This window comes from Corvus hawaiiensis, chromosome Z (genome assembly GCF_020740725.1).
Source record: "Corvus hawaiiensis isolate bCorHaw1 chromosome Z, bCorHaw1.pri.cur, whole genome shotgun sequence".
In the NCBI taxonomy this organism is placed as follows: domain Eukaryota; kingdom Metazoa; phylum Chordata; class Aves; order Passeriformes; family Corvidae; genus Corvus; species Corvus hawaiiensis.
The window spans coordinates 20195654-20213614 of NC_063255.1; the positions used below are offsets into that span (position 1 = coordinate 20195654).

At 40.6% G+C, this 17961-nt stretch overlaps 1 long non-coding RNA gene across 5 annotated transcripts in view; it reads right to left on the reverse strand.

Annotated features, from left to right (window-relative positions):
- Positions 1-15484: 15484 nt before the first annotated feature.
- Positions 15485-17961, reverse strand: part of LOC125319989 — a 36058-nt gene continuing 33581 nt past the window's right edge. For all 5 annotated transcript variants that reach the window (XR_007200955.1, XR_007200953.1, XR_007200954.1 and 2 more), the window contains 2 exons: positions 17849-17957; positions 15485-16543 (listed from right to left, as the gene is read on the reverse strand). This is a non-coding gene — a long non-coding RNA (uncharacterized LOC125319989). The remainder of the gene's footprint in view (positions 16544-17848; positions 17958-17961) is intronic.

Consider the following 17961-nt stretch of genomic DNA (forward strand, 5'->3'; position numbering starts at 1 on the left):
GGTCTGGTTGAAAACCCAGGTGTGAATTCCGGCTTTGCACTCTTTCCCATTTCTGGGTGGCAAATCACTGTCCTTCGGGTTTATTGAGGTATCCATGAAGCCATTCTTTAATACTGGTAACAAAAATAGGAAACAACAGGTGGGTGCAGGGAATTTGGCAGCATGCAAAATCAGCATGACAGGGAGATGATTTTTACCTCTGTTTATAGCACTGGTGAGATTGATATCAGAACACATTTGAAAAGATACTGAAATATTGTCAAGGATGCAGTGAAGAGCCAGCAAAAAATATTAGAGAGTTTAGAGAAATGCCTTGCAGTGAGAGATTTAAGCAGCTCATTCTGTCTAGCATATCAAAGATGTATTTTAGTGTAACCTGAAAGTCAAAACTGAATGATTCAAAATGGTAAAGTCAAAAAGCAGCAGCTTTGTTAGAAGGCCTAACCCTCTGTCTGATGTGACAATGCATCTTAACACAATTACAGTGATTTATTTGTAGCTGGGACAAAGTTACATGGCCCTTTCTTAAATTTGAAGAAGTGTATATATATATATATTTATACATATGTGATGCTTAAGGAATTATAAATATGTAGTATTAGGTTTAAAGGAATCATTATTATTTTATTAAATGTTCAATTTAATGAATTGATGGGGTTGTTGTTTAACCCTAGCCAAAAACTAAGCACCACACAGCTGCTTACTTCCTTCCCTGTGTCCCCAGGAGGATGTGGAGGAGAATCAGAAAACAGTAGAACTCATGGATTGAGATAAGAACAGTCTAATGCTTGACATAAAATAAAATATAATAATAATAATCATCATCATCATAACAACACTAATAATAACAAGAAGAAGAAGAAGAATGAATAAGAAGAAAAGTGGGGAGAGGGTAAGAGAGGAATAAAACCTGAAACAAACAAGTGATGCCCAAGAAAATTCCTCACCACTTGCTGACCGATGCCCAGATCAGCAGTGATCAGCCCCTCCTGGTCAACTTCCCCCAATTTATATACTGGGCATGAGGTCTGTGATATGGAACATCCCTTTGTCCAGCTCTCCTGGCCATGCTGACCCTTGTACCTGTTCATAGGCAGAGTACTGGACATTGAAAAGTCTCCTTGACTGGAGTGAGTACTGCTGAGCAGCAGCTAAACGTCAGTGTGTTATCAACCTTATTCTCAGACTAGATCCAAAACACAGCACTCTACCAGAAACTAAGGAGAAAATTAACTCTATCCCATCCAAATCTAGAATAAGGGGATTTAACATAAAATCAAAAGCAATTTCTGTTTCTTCACAGAAAAAGAAAAAATATCACGTCACATTTGTTAACGGATGTTAGTAAATTATTTTTCATACGATCTTGTAGACAGATAATGTATAGAATTTGGTTTCCAAGACCACAGGAACTGACTGAGCTTTCTTCTCTCACCTGTATCTGTCCTCAGTAAATTCACAAGGATAACAACTGTAAAATTTCTTGAAAAGCTCTATCAATATTATTTAAAGGGATTCAAGACATTCAAAAGCTTTAATGTAACAGTAAGGAAAACATGGCTAATTGTCCTTCTCCATTACTCTCTGAGCCTTGGTCCTCCACAGCACCCCTGTGGTAGTTTGGTGTCTCTCTGGCTCCTCATCATCATCTGCTCATTATTCATTAATCAGCTGCATCTCCACAGGTGGGGACCAGCAGCAAAAGCAGTGCCCTAGTATGAATGGCTCCCACAAAATGAGAATCCTGCTCTCCTCACTGTGAGACAGTGCTGATGACAGAGGGAGCTTCCAGCCACTTTGCTACCATGAATTCACATTGCAGCTTTTTTCTTTTTGGTAGAAAATGAAATGAAAATTAAGCCCACTGACATTCTTCAAACGGCCTGACACAAACCAAGCCAGATAGACAAGTGGTACAGCCATGACAGAGACAGTCTTTCCCAGTCCATGAGCTCCAACCAGATAATAGATCTCAGTTCCACGTGAAACACCATCTTCCCAGCTTAGTGAAATGAGCCCGTGTCTTCTTGCACCTGGATACATAAATATATTTGCTTATTTGAAAGTGTGTTGTATTTAAATGCAAGCTTCAAATAACAGACACATTATGTAGCTGGTTTATAAATAGGAAGGTGGTTTGCACACAAATATAGCAGGACTATTAGAGGTGATCATTAGTTACTAATATAAGCTATTATTTGAACATTAGCATACTGTTATTCATAGCAGAATTCATGATGCATTTAATAAGTAAGTAATAGCTTCCTTAATAAACTTAGGAGCATAAAATTCCCTGTTCTGTAGACTGTCAAAGATGGACAATGACATTAGTGGTTATTAAGATCTGAAATTTTCTAAGAGTTATCCATATTTAGATTAAAAAAAAGAGAGACATGCAGGTATTTTGATCTATTTTAAATAGATTTTCCACTCATATTAAAAACTGTTGAAATTAAATAGACAGAAAAGAAAATTAAAAGAATGGAAGAAAGTGTTAAAACTCTAAAGAAATGCTAAATACGTCCTCCCAAAGAGCAAAAGTAATTAATTCCCGATTACATGTGCCTTAAAGGATTATATATTCATAAACTGACAATTCAGAAAGGACTATCCCATCAAGCTGGCAAACCAATCAGCTATGACAGAAACTCATATTTAAATCCCCCCTTACCCAAATCTACGTGTATCGCTCCACCAGTGAAACTGGGCAGGGGGAGACTGTGAACCTTTCTGATTGCAGCCAGCCACAAAGCCTACTTCCATCTTTCCAATGTCATGATGTCTTCCTGCTCTGTACTTTCTCATCTCTGATTTTGTCAGCATTTACAAAAAAGAGCAAGGAGATGAGGTGGCTTGACAAAGCAGCCAGAAAAAAATACTTTCTCCCCTGATGTTCCTTCCAGGACAAGACCAAGGCCAGTTTTGCTCTTCAATCATAGCTCTCTGTGATTCATATCATTGTGACTTAACTAGGGTTAAATCCACCAGTTAGACCCTTCCAGGGATAGAGGTGTGGGAACACTAAGTTAAACATGGATCACTAAAGCCATGTGAGATGCTGAAATAAGTCCAGGTCAAACTGGAGGCTCTCCGGGGGAGAGAAATCTTTAGAGGTAATTTGGAGATACGTAAACACATGGTATGTTCAACCATAGCCATAGCCCAAGCCACTGACTTCATGGGCATTAGGAAATGTCAGCAAAGTTCATTTGAGACTTTTTTTAAAAAACTCTCCTATGTGACTGTAAATTTTGCAATTTAATTTATTTTCAGTGTTTCCAATTAGATTCCAAATGATTTCAAGTGCAGCAGCTAAAAAGAAAACAAACTCGTTTGGGTTAATGATGACAAATAATGAAATTTAATTGTGATTTAAGATTCCTAATGTTCATTGATTAGTTCATTCAAAACACTCCTTGAATAATCTCTTTTAAAATATAGAGTTTAAATAGTTTTCTTTAGTTTTCTAGGACTGCACTCTAGGTCACTCACCTCCATTAATTTCTATCGGTTTCTGTTTTTCTTTAGATACCCTTTTATAAGACTCTTGCTCATCTATAAGTTATCTTGGTTACACAAAATCCACTGAAACCATGCTGATTTGGAGGGTAAGACTCACTGATGGCAGAGTAGAAAAGAACACCCCTAGGAGTTCACACGGTGTCGTCTCCTGGAACAGCTGGGCAGGGAGGATCACCAAAGAGGCCAGAAAGTCTTGATTGTGCAGGAAAGTGAATTCAGGTAAAACATGAAGCTGGAGGTCAGTTGTGACTTCTGAGTAGCTTCCTATCTTCTGAAATAAATGGATCTATTTGATTCTATTAAAAAAACAAACAAACCATCAGTAAAAAAAAAACAACCAAGAAAAAAATCTTCCCCAGCATACATACACAAAGGGAAATACTTGCAAAGTGAAAATTTGGTTAGTTGCGTGTTCTGTAGGGTTTTGGCTTTTGTTTTGTTTTGGTTTGGTTTATAATTTTTATTTATTTATTTAGCCTCTCATTATTTTTCCTTAGATAAAAATTCAATTCTCATTATGAATTCCAGATTTCCAGTAATTCTTCTGCATTCCTTCCTTGCAGCTTTCACAAGACATATCAAAGGACACCATATATGGAACACAGGGAAAATCAAGCCTGAACAGGCTTTGAAGGAACAAGTTTGGGGCCCACCATCTTTTGTTACTTTAAACTCTGTGCTTTCCAAATCCTGAAGACAAGATTACTTGGCACTCCACAGCTCTTTCCTACTGCATTGCTAAAATGAAATGTTTCAATATTCTTGAAATGAAACATTCTGACGTTATCAAAATGCAAGGGGAAGATTGAAATTATTCATTTGGACTTACTCCCATAAAAAATGTCACTGAAATCAGCACATTTTCACAACAAGTTTTGATTTGGGCAAAGTTGCGTATACTTGGGTTTTTTTCCCTTGGAATATGATTTCATTAAAAACAAATGACCAGCTTTAATTACAACTCACTGAGCTTCTGCTCCAAAAGTCAAAGCTATTAAAACAGCACTTAGTCTGTGTGTACTAGGCAACAGATTGTTACAAGTTGCTATGAAAAACATCTTACTCCCCCTCAGAAGGGTTGGTATTTGATGTCCCTAGGACTGCAAGCCTTTAAGTGGTGTCCACAATTTGTAAGAAAAATTCAAGAATTTAATAAACAATTCAAAGGAAAAAGGTAAAGGGTGAATCTCAACCCTTTGAAGAAAATTACCATTGACTTTTGAGTTTAGTTCTGGAAATGGAAAGCAGACGCTACAAAGCTCTGTCTGCACGGCCCTGGAGCCTGAGCGGAGATCAGAGACAGGACCAATTGAGCCATCCTCCAAACCAGAGTCAATACGGCCACGCCAGAGCAGCCCTCTGTCCAAACTGATTAGGCTGCTGAAAAGCTGGATTTTGTGACTTTGTCCATGCTATTAAATTAAATTTGCCTTAACCCACAGTGTGACACTGAGGCCAGCTGGCATGCAACAGCTCACATCAGTATTGAACCCTCCGCCCCCCTGCAGTGGGTGGCTACATCCCGACTGCCCCTTGGGAGGGACCCCTGGCCCAAAACTAACACCCAAAAAGAGTTCAGAGGTGGTTTGTGGGAGTGCCTGCTTTCCTGAGAGGAAAACGCACCTGCAGTTTATTGGTGCAATTAATCCATAAAGTGGCATTGCCCAACACTGCTTTATTTAGTAATACAAATATGGAAAATTAATCTACCCACCCCAGCCTGTGAGGGGTTTATATTGCTTTTAAAATAGGTTTTTACTACATCACAGTTGTTTTGTGTTTGGCCCTTCAGAGAACTCCCTTTCCCTGGCAAGCTTTGGTGGTGTTCATAGTTGACAAGGACCATGAGTTATAGTCACAGAATCTTTAAGGTTGGAAAAGTCCTCTAAGAGCACAGATTCCAACCATTAACTGCCATATTCACCATTAAACCATGTCTCTGAGCACCACAAATACAGTTTTTTTGAACACTTCCATAAGTGGCGGTTTCACCACTTTCCTGTGCAGCCTGTTCCAATGTTTGACAACATGTTTCCATTAAGAAATTTTTCCTAATATCCAATTTAAACCTCCCCTAGAACAACTTGATGCCATTTCCTCTTCTTCCTTGTTACCTGGGAGAAAAGACAAACCCCTGCACCTGTCTACAAACTCATTAAAGGAAACTATAGAGAGAAATAGTGAACCCAAATCTGGAACAGGATTCTCAAGGAAAAATAGGATCCCCTTTACCTGCCCTCCATGGCGCTGCCTATTGCTGTCAGGGCAAAACCAGCTAAAACCTCCTAAGTTTTGGGGCAACCTCTGAGTCAGAGTTAGGGAGGATGTTAGGCTTAAGTGGTCTCTGCTTGGCTCATGCTATCTCTCTCCTTCCCTGTATCCTTCCCAGTGTGGCAGGTGCAGCCAGGGAGAGCAGGCACCAGTCACCTCACAAGCTCCAGGGATGCACACTTGTAAATCAGTAATATTGTGTCACGGAGCAGAGCTTTGAATAAGGCCCTAATTGTAGCATTTCTGTGGAAGAACCACTAAATGAGTAGCTGGGATGTCAAATAAAGAAGAGGTGATGAACATCAGGAAGTGCCTCTGGAGAAGTGGGTTGAGGAGCATGGCTGGGTGGGTGAAAGGGAAAGAGCTGGGAAAGCAGTTGATAAAAGGAATCTTTGTATGATGCTAAGGAAAATTCTGTGAGAAATTAAAGCCCGCACAAGAATAAAGATTAGTAAAGAGCTCCAGACACTCAGCAGTGCTTCAGTTGGGTGTCTGGAGTCCTTGACAGAAGACGTGATTCATCAGCTCCCACACACACCTTTTTTTAAATATGCATGCTCATTTCAACAAATGTGAAATTTCCAGGAAAAGCAAGAGCACAGCACACCCACACAGCCCTGAACAGCGTGGCGTGGGCACACTGATGCTGTGACGGGGATGCCAGCCAAGCATGATACAACCACTGTGCCATCTTCTGTCCTCCTCCCAAGGGGTGGCCAAGAGAGAACATATCCCCCTTCTTCCTCTCCCTTCCACTGCTTCCCTTGGGAAAGGTCTGTGTTCTCTCTTCTGTGGACTGGGTGATGCATCCCTTGCACATATATAAGGGAAAAGAATAAATATATATATATATCTATCTCCTGCGGGACAGTTAAGATCTGAGGTTTGGTGGATAGATCAGCATGTCTGGACATCCAGAAGGCCTTTGAATAACTATCTAGGAGGGGCTGAGAGCCTGCCACATGCTGCAATGTTGTTCTCTGCTATCCACAGTTTGTTTTTATTAAAAAAAACAAACAAACAAAAAAAAAACAAAAAAAAACAAAAAAAAACCCAAACACAGAAAATGCTTCAGAGCTCATAACCACGGGGGAAGAAAGAGTCACACAAAATCCTGATATGAAAAACATGTGAGATCAGATGTAGTAACACCTGCCTGAATCTTCAACAATCTCATACATCAGCTTCAGCAGGTGAGAACTGGGCACATCCATGATGACAGATAGCTCAAAAAGCTAGTAACAGCAGAAATATAAGTGTTAAAGTTTTTCTCTTTCAGAGTATTTGACCAACACAGATATGACCCCTGAACCCTCTCCTCCCTGTCACACCACTCAAAGTGCCACAATCCCTTAGAAAAAGCCAACTTCTCCATCTTTGTCCCTCATAATCCAGACATAGGAACAGTAATTTAAATAAAATAAAACAAACAAACCAACCCTCTTATACTTAAATAGATAAGTAAATATAGTTAAATGCTCAGCCCCTTTTATACTACCTTATTCATGTTTGTATAAATAATTTAATAAAAACCGCTATCAGAAATAACTGAAGCTGCTCCAGACTTTTCATCTTCTTGAATCTCATGCTGCAAAACTTAGGGATCTTTGACTCAGAATTTATGTCTGACTTGCCACTGAGTACCATCACCTCTGTTGGTAAGAACAGCCTGAGTTATTGCTCTGGCTATGAACTGGACTAGATGACCTCATAGGTCTTTTCCATCCATGCTTCCTGAAACTCTATTAAAGGCCACTGTCAAAACCCCACCTCAGTGTACACTGCCAGGAAGGGAGGGGGCATTTCGGTTTGCAGTCAAAGTACATAACTGGGACATGTAAAATTAAACTTCTATCCTTCCTCCTATCCCAGCTGATATGGGTATGGGTATAGATCAAGAGGAAAAAGTAACATTCCTCAAAATGCTCAAAATAACTTGGTGACTTAGACCCATTTTCCAAATAAAATGAGATACTGAGAAAAGTCAGAGGTATTATTTTCTTTCTCTTGCCAACCTGGTGCACACCAAAAAACTGATAGCTGGATTATTATGTGGGACAAATATTTTCTTTCAATAATAAAAAGAGATAAATTAGAAGAAATAATTGGTTTACACATCTGTGTTGTAAACTCAATATACTCACTGTGTACGAATTGTGTTGAGTGTGGCTGAAAGCTATGGAGTAAGCCCACCCTAATTGCCTCCTTCCTGGATGGGGCACAAAGTCAATACTGCCTTTTTATAAATCTGAGAGGATTAAATACCCTAAATACCTACCTACAGTTAGTCCAATGCAGGGTAATATTGTCATTATAATATAGTATAATACAGGCAGTTATTTTTTCACAGAATGACAGAATCATAGAATGGTTTGGTTTGGAAGGGACCTTAGAGAACATCCAGTTCCAAAGCCCCTGCCATGGGCAGGGACACCTTCTACTAGAGAATCTTCCACCAGGGAACCTTCCAAATTTTTTGTCCAAAATGTATTTGCTGCAACAAATAGGCTTCATGCTCCTGGACCTGAATTTCTCTTTCATACCTTTATGAATAAATTTGGAGAAAGGTCACTTACAGCTTTCTCTACAAGGATAATTTACCAAATCAACTGGGATGTCCAGCTCCCACAGTGAGCGATTCCGTGGACAAAGCTGACCTCTGTCATATGCCAAAAGTGGACATCACTTACCACAGAAGTTGAGGGCAATTCTGGGACTCGACAGTTTTCATGTCAGGATTTCGTAGGCTTGAATTATGGGATTATATAGGTCCTCAAGTCTACTACACTGGGAAACTGAAATTTCTTATAATGAGACAGGTGGATGAGTTAAAAGAAAATAAATTTGGGGGAGAAAAGAAAATTTTTTATCCTTTCTCTCTATGTTTCAAGGGCTTACGCAGAGTTCAGATGTCTCCAGATTATAGCAGGGGCCAGGTGGAAGTTGGGATTTCCATCCTGGAATGCAAGTGTCATCTAGACTTTTTGGTTACAATTCATGTAGATTTATACAGCACACCACTCACTGACACACCATAGATTTCTGAATTCAGGTATAGGCACAGACACTCAAACCCTCACTTAGGCTGAATCCCATCCTTAGGGACCTCTAAGGGGAGATTGCAGGAGAGGCAGGAGGGAGGGAGGAAAGGGAGGAAGGAAGGAAGGGAGGAAAGGGAGGAAAGGGAGGAAAGGGAGGAAAGGGAGGAAGGGAGGGAGGAAGGAAGGAAGGAAGGAAGAGTGGTGGATTTTGCCTTCATGGCGCTTAAATTTTCCTCAAATGTACTTCCTGTGCTTTTTTAGAATCAGAACTTTAAACATACTTTAAAAAATTGGGCAGGTGTTCCCTTATGCCTTAGAGACATCTGATGATTTACATCTGGAAACCTGCAACAAGGCAGCAGCCAGTGTGCACCCATATTTTTGGGGGTTTTACCTATCAAAGCTATACAAGAGTTAAACATTGTTGTGTATTATTTTTAGTTGCCTTGAGAAATGCACAGGAAAAATACCAAAATATAGGACAAGGTGTTGCAAAAATAAACACTTTAAAAAGAACTAAATGAAACTGAAAAACAACCCCGTGCATATGATTACCATTTCAAACAGGGAAAGACTGACCCATTGGATACTCCTGAGAATGTTCCCCCATGGAAAGGTATTCATATTCATATATATCAGCATTTGTAAGATCCAGCACAACATTGGGGTCATTTTGTTTAAAATATACTGTGAACTCAGCAGGATACATCTGCTTTATATTAGTCTTGTGGAAATACTATAAAGGGCTTTGGGGGTTTTTATGGTTTTTTCTGTTTTTACTTGGTGGATAATTGGGATAAAACTGAACTTGTGTAAAAAAGAAAGCAACTCATAGTAGAAATATCTTAGTATCCTAAGATGCCAAAAAGGAAACGGAAGTCTGAAAATTAATTAGGTACTTTTAAGGAAATATTTACTTAAGTACCTCACGATATTTCAATGCTCCCTTTATCATTTTATTGCAGTACGGTGTTGTTGTTTCTATTCTGGCAACATGAAAATTTATATTTTGACACTTAATACAACCACAGCTCAGGTTCCAGATCAACTGATTGTTTTTTGGGACTGAGTCAAGTCTGTTCACCTTGTACTGTCATTAAAGCACGTGCAAAGCCAGGAACCGGTTTAAACTGATCTGATTTGTGGCATCTTTCCTGCAATTTGTCATTCTCCTTGCACAGATGCAAATGGCAAAGGAAGGGAGAATCAGGCCCTCTGTGCTGACAAAGGGCTCTTATCTTCACAATGTTTTGCTAGCTGATCATACTGTTTCCTTGTCCTTTCATTTAAGGGTCATCAAGATAAAAGTGTTTGTTTGAATTCTTTTTTTCTCTTTCTTGTTCCTAAGCCCTGTTATACATAATGTTCCTACTAAGGTCATACTGTGGTTCCCTAAATATGCTTCTTCACAGTTTCATGGGCTGATCTGCTTTTATGGTTTTGCTTAGTTACATAAAGAAATAATGTTAGGTCTTCCAATAGGAAATAGAGGAGTATGACAGCGATCTTAAACATCATTCTCTCTTAACTTCCCCTTCACAGTCTTTCAAGCCAACATAATTTGGGGGGCTGCCCTCCTCTTCTATGCCCTGTCCTCAGGTCCCCAGCCCCAGCTCTGCTTTGAGACAGAGCAGAAAGGATTTATCTGAACAGGGTCTTACAGCCTCAGCATCAGCATCTTGTACAGTCTGACATCAGGAGTTGCTACAGTCATCTGTTTACTTTCTTCTCAACTTAAATAAAACAAGAGGGGGAAAATGTTCGAGTGAGATAGCTCCTGCTTATGAGAGTGATTCATGGGGAATAAAAATAAAAATCTATTTACCTTCAACCACTTGCAATGAATTATAAATACAGAGGTGTCACCCATTTGCATAGAGCACGTACACACAGCTCATTCTTGCTTAATCCTTTTGCTTGAGCTTTTTATTATTTCTTATTATTATGAATTCAAGAACAGGAGGCAATTTCAGCACCTGAACTATTTAGAGAGGAGACTGATTATGTTATTATGGAGAAAACTGGTTTTTATCAATTGATTTGGCAAATTCAGGCTCAGACACTCTCCAGTTCCCTGGTTTCCCATCTTGATTACTGTGACATCCCACTAAGCTTACTTTGATTCATATTTCTGTGGTATCAGCCATTCAAAGCTCAAGCAGCAAAGCACAGAAATGAGCAACCATTAGTTTATCGGCAACATTTCAGTTTCTGGTCCTTGCTTCTTTTATTCCTCGTCTACCACAACTTCTCCAAAGTTTCAGCTTCTTTAAAACTGCTTCTGTTTGTACCCCGGACAACATCGATGCTGAGGAAAAGCTGGGTTCAATTGAATGAAGCGCAAAGTATGATTCTCCTTCTGAGGGCAGAGATTATTTGAAGAGTGTCTCAAGCTAAGAAGGTGAACAAAAAGGCAGTACTGAGGTCCCAGGGCTTCTTTGTAGTAAAATTGAAGACTGCATCTTTGCATGTTTAGAAAGGAGTAGGCTGGGAGTGACCTCTCTGTTTGATCAGCCCTGGTTCACTGGATTCATGACCTGAACATTAGCTGGATGCTGTTGCCTTTGACTGCAGTGATGGCAGACACATGCAACACTAGGATACAGAAGAGAGAAGAGTTTAAAAATAAAAGCAACAACAACAAAACTGCCAAAAACATCATATATGAAAAAATGAGGGAAAAAATGGGAGCAGAAGAAATACAGATGGAGAGTGGCCTGGAAGGTAGAGGGGAACAGCAAAAGGCAGGGACAGTGGGAGTTGTCATTTGACTGAGGCCAAGAGGAGAGATGAGGATATGAAAAGAGACTGCAAGATGCCAATCTGTAAGCAGAGGAATTAGGTGCAAGAGCCATGAAAAGTACCCATTGATCTACAATGAGAGTCATCCACATCAGTAAAGTGGAAGCAGAAGAGGACTAAGTAGATGAAGAGAGAAAGATAGATCAAGAAAATTGAGACCAGAAAAATCACTTTTTGGTTTAGCTCAGGCCAGGAGGTCACTAATGGCTTTGGCCAGGTAGCTTTCAGCAGAGAGAACGAGTTGTGAGCCAGCAGAGAGGTGATCAAAGGCGAAAGCAGGAGGAGCAGAACTCAAGGCAAAATGAGGCATACTTTGGCATTTTGGAGAACAGGGATGGAGGGGCAGGAAGGCAGTGGGGAGGGGGCTTAAAAGGCAAATGGAAGGTGCAGGACAGCAGGGCAGCACTGAGTGATGCTGGTGCAGAGCCATCCTGAGGCATTGCTGCCTTGGAACAGCTCTCTGCTCCTTTGTTTCTTTTCACATCCCCAAGACTCCCTCTCACTGGAAAAAAAAACCAAAAAAAGTCAAACAAACAGAAAAAAAAGAGGAAATTATGACTAGAAAAGCAGGAAAATTAATGGCATCAAGCAGAGTAAAGCACTGTCACGACCCAGAGCTCTGTCCTGTAATAAGTGAGTGGCCCAGATGTCAAAAGGGTTAGGCCATTCCCTGCTGACACAGACAGGCTCCTGAGAGGGAAAAACACTTTGTCCTCATTTACGGCATGCTGGAACGGGAGAGGGGGAGAAGGAAACGAGGTGGAAGATAACTGAGAAGTAAATTGATTTACATTTAAATGTTATGTTTTTATTACTATTTTTTCCCACTCCATGTGAAATCTCATCCTTTAAACTAGACAAACCAGGGTAAACTATTTTTTATAGTGTGAAAAAAAAATGATTGACATTCTGAGGTAATACTTTTTAAATTCCTCCAATTAAACAAAGCGAATTTAATTTTAAGTTTAATTAAAAGGAAATTTAATTAGAAAGAAGATTAAATTTTAATTAAATTTCTCCAAAATCCTTATCCTTGCCTTTACTGCTAATATTTCTCTCGGAACCAAATCCCTTTTTAATATTCTTAAATTCTATTCTAGTAAACTTCCCTTTTATATTAAAATTATATCTGCCTGGATGTACTCGCTACCAGGAAAAAAAAAAAATCATTGCCTCTTTTAAAATACTTGAAGAGTACACCTGAGACATAGAGTAACTCAAGAGCGACCAGTGGAACATTTGGATATGCTCTGAGTGCGACACCACTAAATTAACCCGCCTGCTGCTGAACACTCTGCAGGCAGGGAACCATCTGTGTGTCACCAGACACTCCTTTCCTGCCTGCAGCTCTCTGCTGCTCAGCACACCCATGATGTCTGTACTGCTCAGCATTTCCTGTGCTCTGCTGCTGCATCCAGTTTTCTCCTCTTCTGCAGAGATTTTTTTTGGGTTTTATGCTTGTTTGTTTGCTTTGTTATGTTTGTTATGTTTTATTTGGGTTTTTTTTCATAGAATGGTTTGGGTTGGAAGGGACTTTAATGATCATCCAGTTCCAATCCCCCTGCCATGGGCAGAGATGCCTTCCACTAGACCAGGTTGCTCCAAGCCTCATCCCTCATCCAGCCTGACCTTGGACACTTCCAGGGATGGAGCAGCCACAGCCTCTCTGGGCAGTCTGTGCCAGGGCCTCACCACCTTCACAGGGAAGAATTTCTTCCCAGTATCTAATCTAAACCTGCCCTCTTTCAGTTTGAAGCTGTTCTACTGTGTCCTATCACTAAGGACCCTTTCAAAACTCCCTCTCCAGCTCTCTTGGAGCCCCCTTCTGCACTAGAAGGGGCTCTAAGGTCTCCCTAGAGCCTTCTCTTCTCCAGGCTGAATAGCCCCAGCTCTCTCAACTGCTCTCTTTTCCATCTGCTCTAGTCTGCTAGAGAGGTTTGCCTCAGTCACAGCACCCACAATGCACTGAGTCAAAACTGTCTTTTGCTTTCCCTCTATTCCTGTGACATCAACTCCAGTCTCCACAGCAGACAAAATTGTCTGGTGCCATAATGCTTCGGTAAAGGCTTGCAAATCTCTGTTTGCTGGGTGCTGCCGCAGGAGGCAGCTGGAGCACCAATGTACCCACTTTGCCACCAGACTGTCCCACTGAATCTCCTAGCATGCATCTCCTGTGCACAACCCACTGCTGTGCAACAGCAGGGACCGGACACCCCCCAGCAGACAGACTGGAGGCAGCCATAGCAAGGCAATGCTTGTCCCGAGCCATGCTCTCTCACTTTCGATTTTGTTCTTTTCCCAGCAAAGGCAACCACATCCCATTACAACAACCAGGTGAAAGGTGAGCTGGATGTTCTGGGAAGAGGACAGGCAAGACGGCACTTAGTGTGACTTTCCAGAGCATCCCTGTCAATCACCCCCTGATACTGAGGTGAGGTAAGCTGTCACAGCTTCTGTCCACTCCTGTGACCCCACAGCCCAGCAGTCTGGTGGGTCCAGCACAGGGTGACAGCATGGCAAAGTTGCTGTGAAACTGCATCAGCCTGAGGTTTGTGCTGGGGCCAAAGGGTGGGAGGATGAGGAGGATGCCAGCCAGCACTGGCCCTGGAGCTGTGGTCAGGGTTTCTGTCCCCAGGACCTTCCACATTCATTTTGATTATGTGACCCATCATCCCTGAGAAAAAAACATGTTTATTTTAGCATGTTGTCATGGTGACCACTAGTCTTGCCAACGGATACCAACTTGCAAAGCATCGTTATTTTTGTAGCTATTCTTACAGGTGAAATCTCATCAGCTGTACTCATATGTTATCTGCCTGTCCCAGCATCTCTTCTTTACAAGAGTCAGGATCAGACACCTCAGAAATTCCATAACACGCCATTTACAAAATCCTGACCATAGATGAGGTTTTGTCTACACATCTGCCAACTAGAAAAGTCACACACCCACTTTAAAAAAAATACTGCAAATGTCTATGTCCATGAAACTCAATTTTTCTTCTTTTTTTCAAACAACAACCTGCATAGGATGCTGAGTGACACTGCAGAGTATTCACCAAACTTTTGACAGACCAGTCACAGAAAACATTTTGCAGGATTCATAGAGCTCATTTACTTTTTGAGGGAATCCAAACAAAATGCAACTCCCCTGCTAAAATTAAAGCAGTTTTACATTACAAGGCTATCCAAATAAGATGCAATTTCCCTGCTGATATTAAAGAGGAGTTCCCAGGAGATGCTGTGTGTGAAAGGCCAGTCCCAAATGTCTCACTTGCAGCAGAGCTCTCATAGTCCCATATACCACACTCTGCATCTTTAGAAATCCTTTAATGACTACCTGCCTACTTTGGCCACTTCTCTTCTAGCTGTTGACATTTCTGAGGTCAGTCAGGTTGTTTCTGAACAGCAGTCTTGGGTTTTTTTGGGGATATTTTTTTTTATTAAATACTCTTTCTATGTTCCCTTACCCTAAAGTCATCTATTTTGTCTCTGAGGGCATCGTGCTCACCTTCTGATCTTCATGCTCTCCATGTCTCTCTCCCACACACTGCAAAAGTCAGCAGGAGCTGACCTTTCTCCTCACCAGCTGTCTGACCTGGCTGGCGTTCCTGAACAGCGGAATTATTGCCTTGTGGGGCTTTTCTATTTGTCTTCCCCATCTATCTTAAAAATAAACATGGACCAAATGACAAAAACTCATACACTACCAGTCTGTGCTGCAGGCAGTTACACAGTTACAGTGATTGGAAAACACATGGAGCAGGGATTGATTAAAATATCACGGGCCAATGGCATTATGCATCTTATTTCCTTCACAGATGTAGTCCTAAAAGTATTCTAGGACAGGCTTGAGAACATGGTGATAATCTTTTATTTATAGTGATTAAATTGTTAGCATGATGAAAATTTATATCCTTGTTTCTGAGTGCCACTGCTCATTTCCAAAATCTCTCTTTTGGGTGGAAGATATTTTTATTACTAGCTTCACTTACAGTAGGATCAACACAGATGAGGTCTAATAGGCAATGCTAAGATATAAATAGGAATGCAAACAGGTAAAGAAAATAACATTATCACACTTTTTAAGTGAGAAACTGAGGTATAGAGAAATCAGCTGTGGGTATCAACTACCTGGAAGTGCTCTCTCCAGTTAATTTTTTAAAGAGTTCCACAAAATTCACCTGGAAAATATGTTGTAAAACAGTGAGTTCAATCTTGATTTTCAGAATCCTAGATCATTACCTCAAGAAAAAATAATCCCATTTTAGATGCAAAACAAAGTTCAGAGATAAGACAGAATATTTGTATTGCCAATGGAAATGCTTGGATAAATATGATACCACCTAGATGATGAAATATGACACTGTCTAGATATGTTGGATAAAATCATTACACCATGATTCAAAAATGCAGCAGAAGAAGATAGCAGATGCTTATGCTCATCACTTCATTAGATGTTCTTTCTGAGAACATGGTCTGAGCCATGTTTTTAGCCAGTGGGTTTTGTGACACTGAGCTGGGAACTCTTCAAACATTGGTGCTGTGTTATGGTAAGCTGTGTCTCATGATGTCTTGCTGTTTGAGAAGGTAAGACCTTGAAACAAATCACAAAAATAGACATGAAACTGACAATAAAAGCCCAAGAGCATGGTGGATTTGGACTTTTCCAGGTGATATACCCAATCTGTAGATCAGAATTTGTCTGCAGAAGAGACGGGATACAGGCAGTGCTGGACTGCATGAAGCCAGTGGTCAATTTGATCCAGTATGCCACCTGATAGGGATCAAGGAGGCATCAGAAGAAGCTTCAAGACATTTCTCTCATGAGGGAACTTTCTTGCTTCCCCATAGAAGGTTAAGGTCTTCTCAGTCCTGATGTATAAGGATTTATCTCTGTTCTCTTGCTCCTGTGGAAAGAAAACTGTTCTTTACCATTTATAGAGTATTCTGCAGACTATCTGGTGAGTAAGGAGCTTTCATCACATAGACACAAAAATAGAGAGAGTTTTATGGGGTGTGTTTCATTCCTATTGGGTGCCCACCAGCCATGACTACTGCCCTTTGGGCCACACAATCAACCTCCTCACTCATGAAGATGAATGTCGTATCAGCCCTGCAGTAAGCCATCATCTATTCTTGAGAAACAAAGAGAGTATATAGCATGACCTTCCTTGAAATATTGGATCTATTTACACGGGTTTGCATGGACCACATTACTTATGAGTCACCAAGGGGAAACTGAGCTCCTTGTAGATAAAGCGATCAGTGCAAACCACTGTAAATAAATCTGAAATTTCTATGAAGGTCGCACTGTGTCTGATTTATACTTCAGCACCCTATGAAATAATGTTGACCAGGTAAGTGGTTTTCAATTATTATTATTTTTTTTTTATTCACATAAGAAAAGAGAAAAAAACACCCCTTTTTTGTAGGATAAGGGACTGCTCTATTTTAAAGTGTATCTGGTTAGAGAGATGACACATGCTCAGGAAGTAAGTTATTGTCTGGCATAAGGCTAAATGTTCCTGGACCTGATTCTGCCACCCAAACTAACCAGGATGACTTGAATGGGCATACAGGGCAGAGTCAAACCCAGCAGCAGCCACAGATGATCCTTAGACAGTTTGAAGCACCATTTTCCTGATTAATCTATACCTTTATTTTCATTATTAATCCCAGTATAGGTCAAGCCTGAGTGAAACTTTTGTACCACTAAGGCAGGAGCTATCATTAGCACAGGCATTTGGTCTTGCAAGGCAAGAAATGCTCCAGTGGCCATAGTATGGGAGTGGAAGTCAGGAATGTTGCTTTTGTCATTAATTTGCTTTGTGACCAGTTTGACTTCCCCTTCCACCTTTCATCTGACCTGTCTGTTAAAGCAGGCGAGCCCCTGGTATTGGAAGAGACTAATTGATGCAATTAGGAGCAATAACATGAGGACTCCATTTCAGGTTCAGGGATATTGATAGGCTTTCTACTTGCTGCCCATAATGTCACTGGAAGGTAAAAATGGTATCTAGTAAGTGAATTTGATCACCTTGTATGTCCTTCTGAGCCCCAAAATGCAAGTTTTAGTGTTCTAAATAGGGTAAAATAAAAATAATTTTAGAGCACCTAAGGTTAGCACAGGAAGAAAAATATTTTGAGAACTACAGCAAGGTTGAACTTGCCTGGCCTGTTACTCATTCTCAGAGAAGTAAGTTATACTTAACACAGTAGAAAGTCAAGATTCAGGAAGATTGAGAGGGTCTTCAGAGACACTAAGTAGCCTCGGTGATCACGGCAGATGAACTTCAAATCTGGCAAGAACAATGGTGCTCTCTGG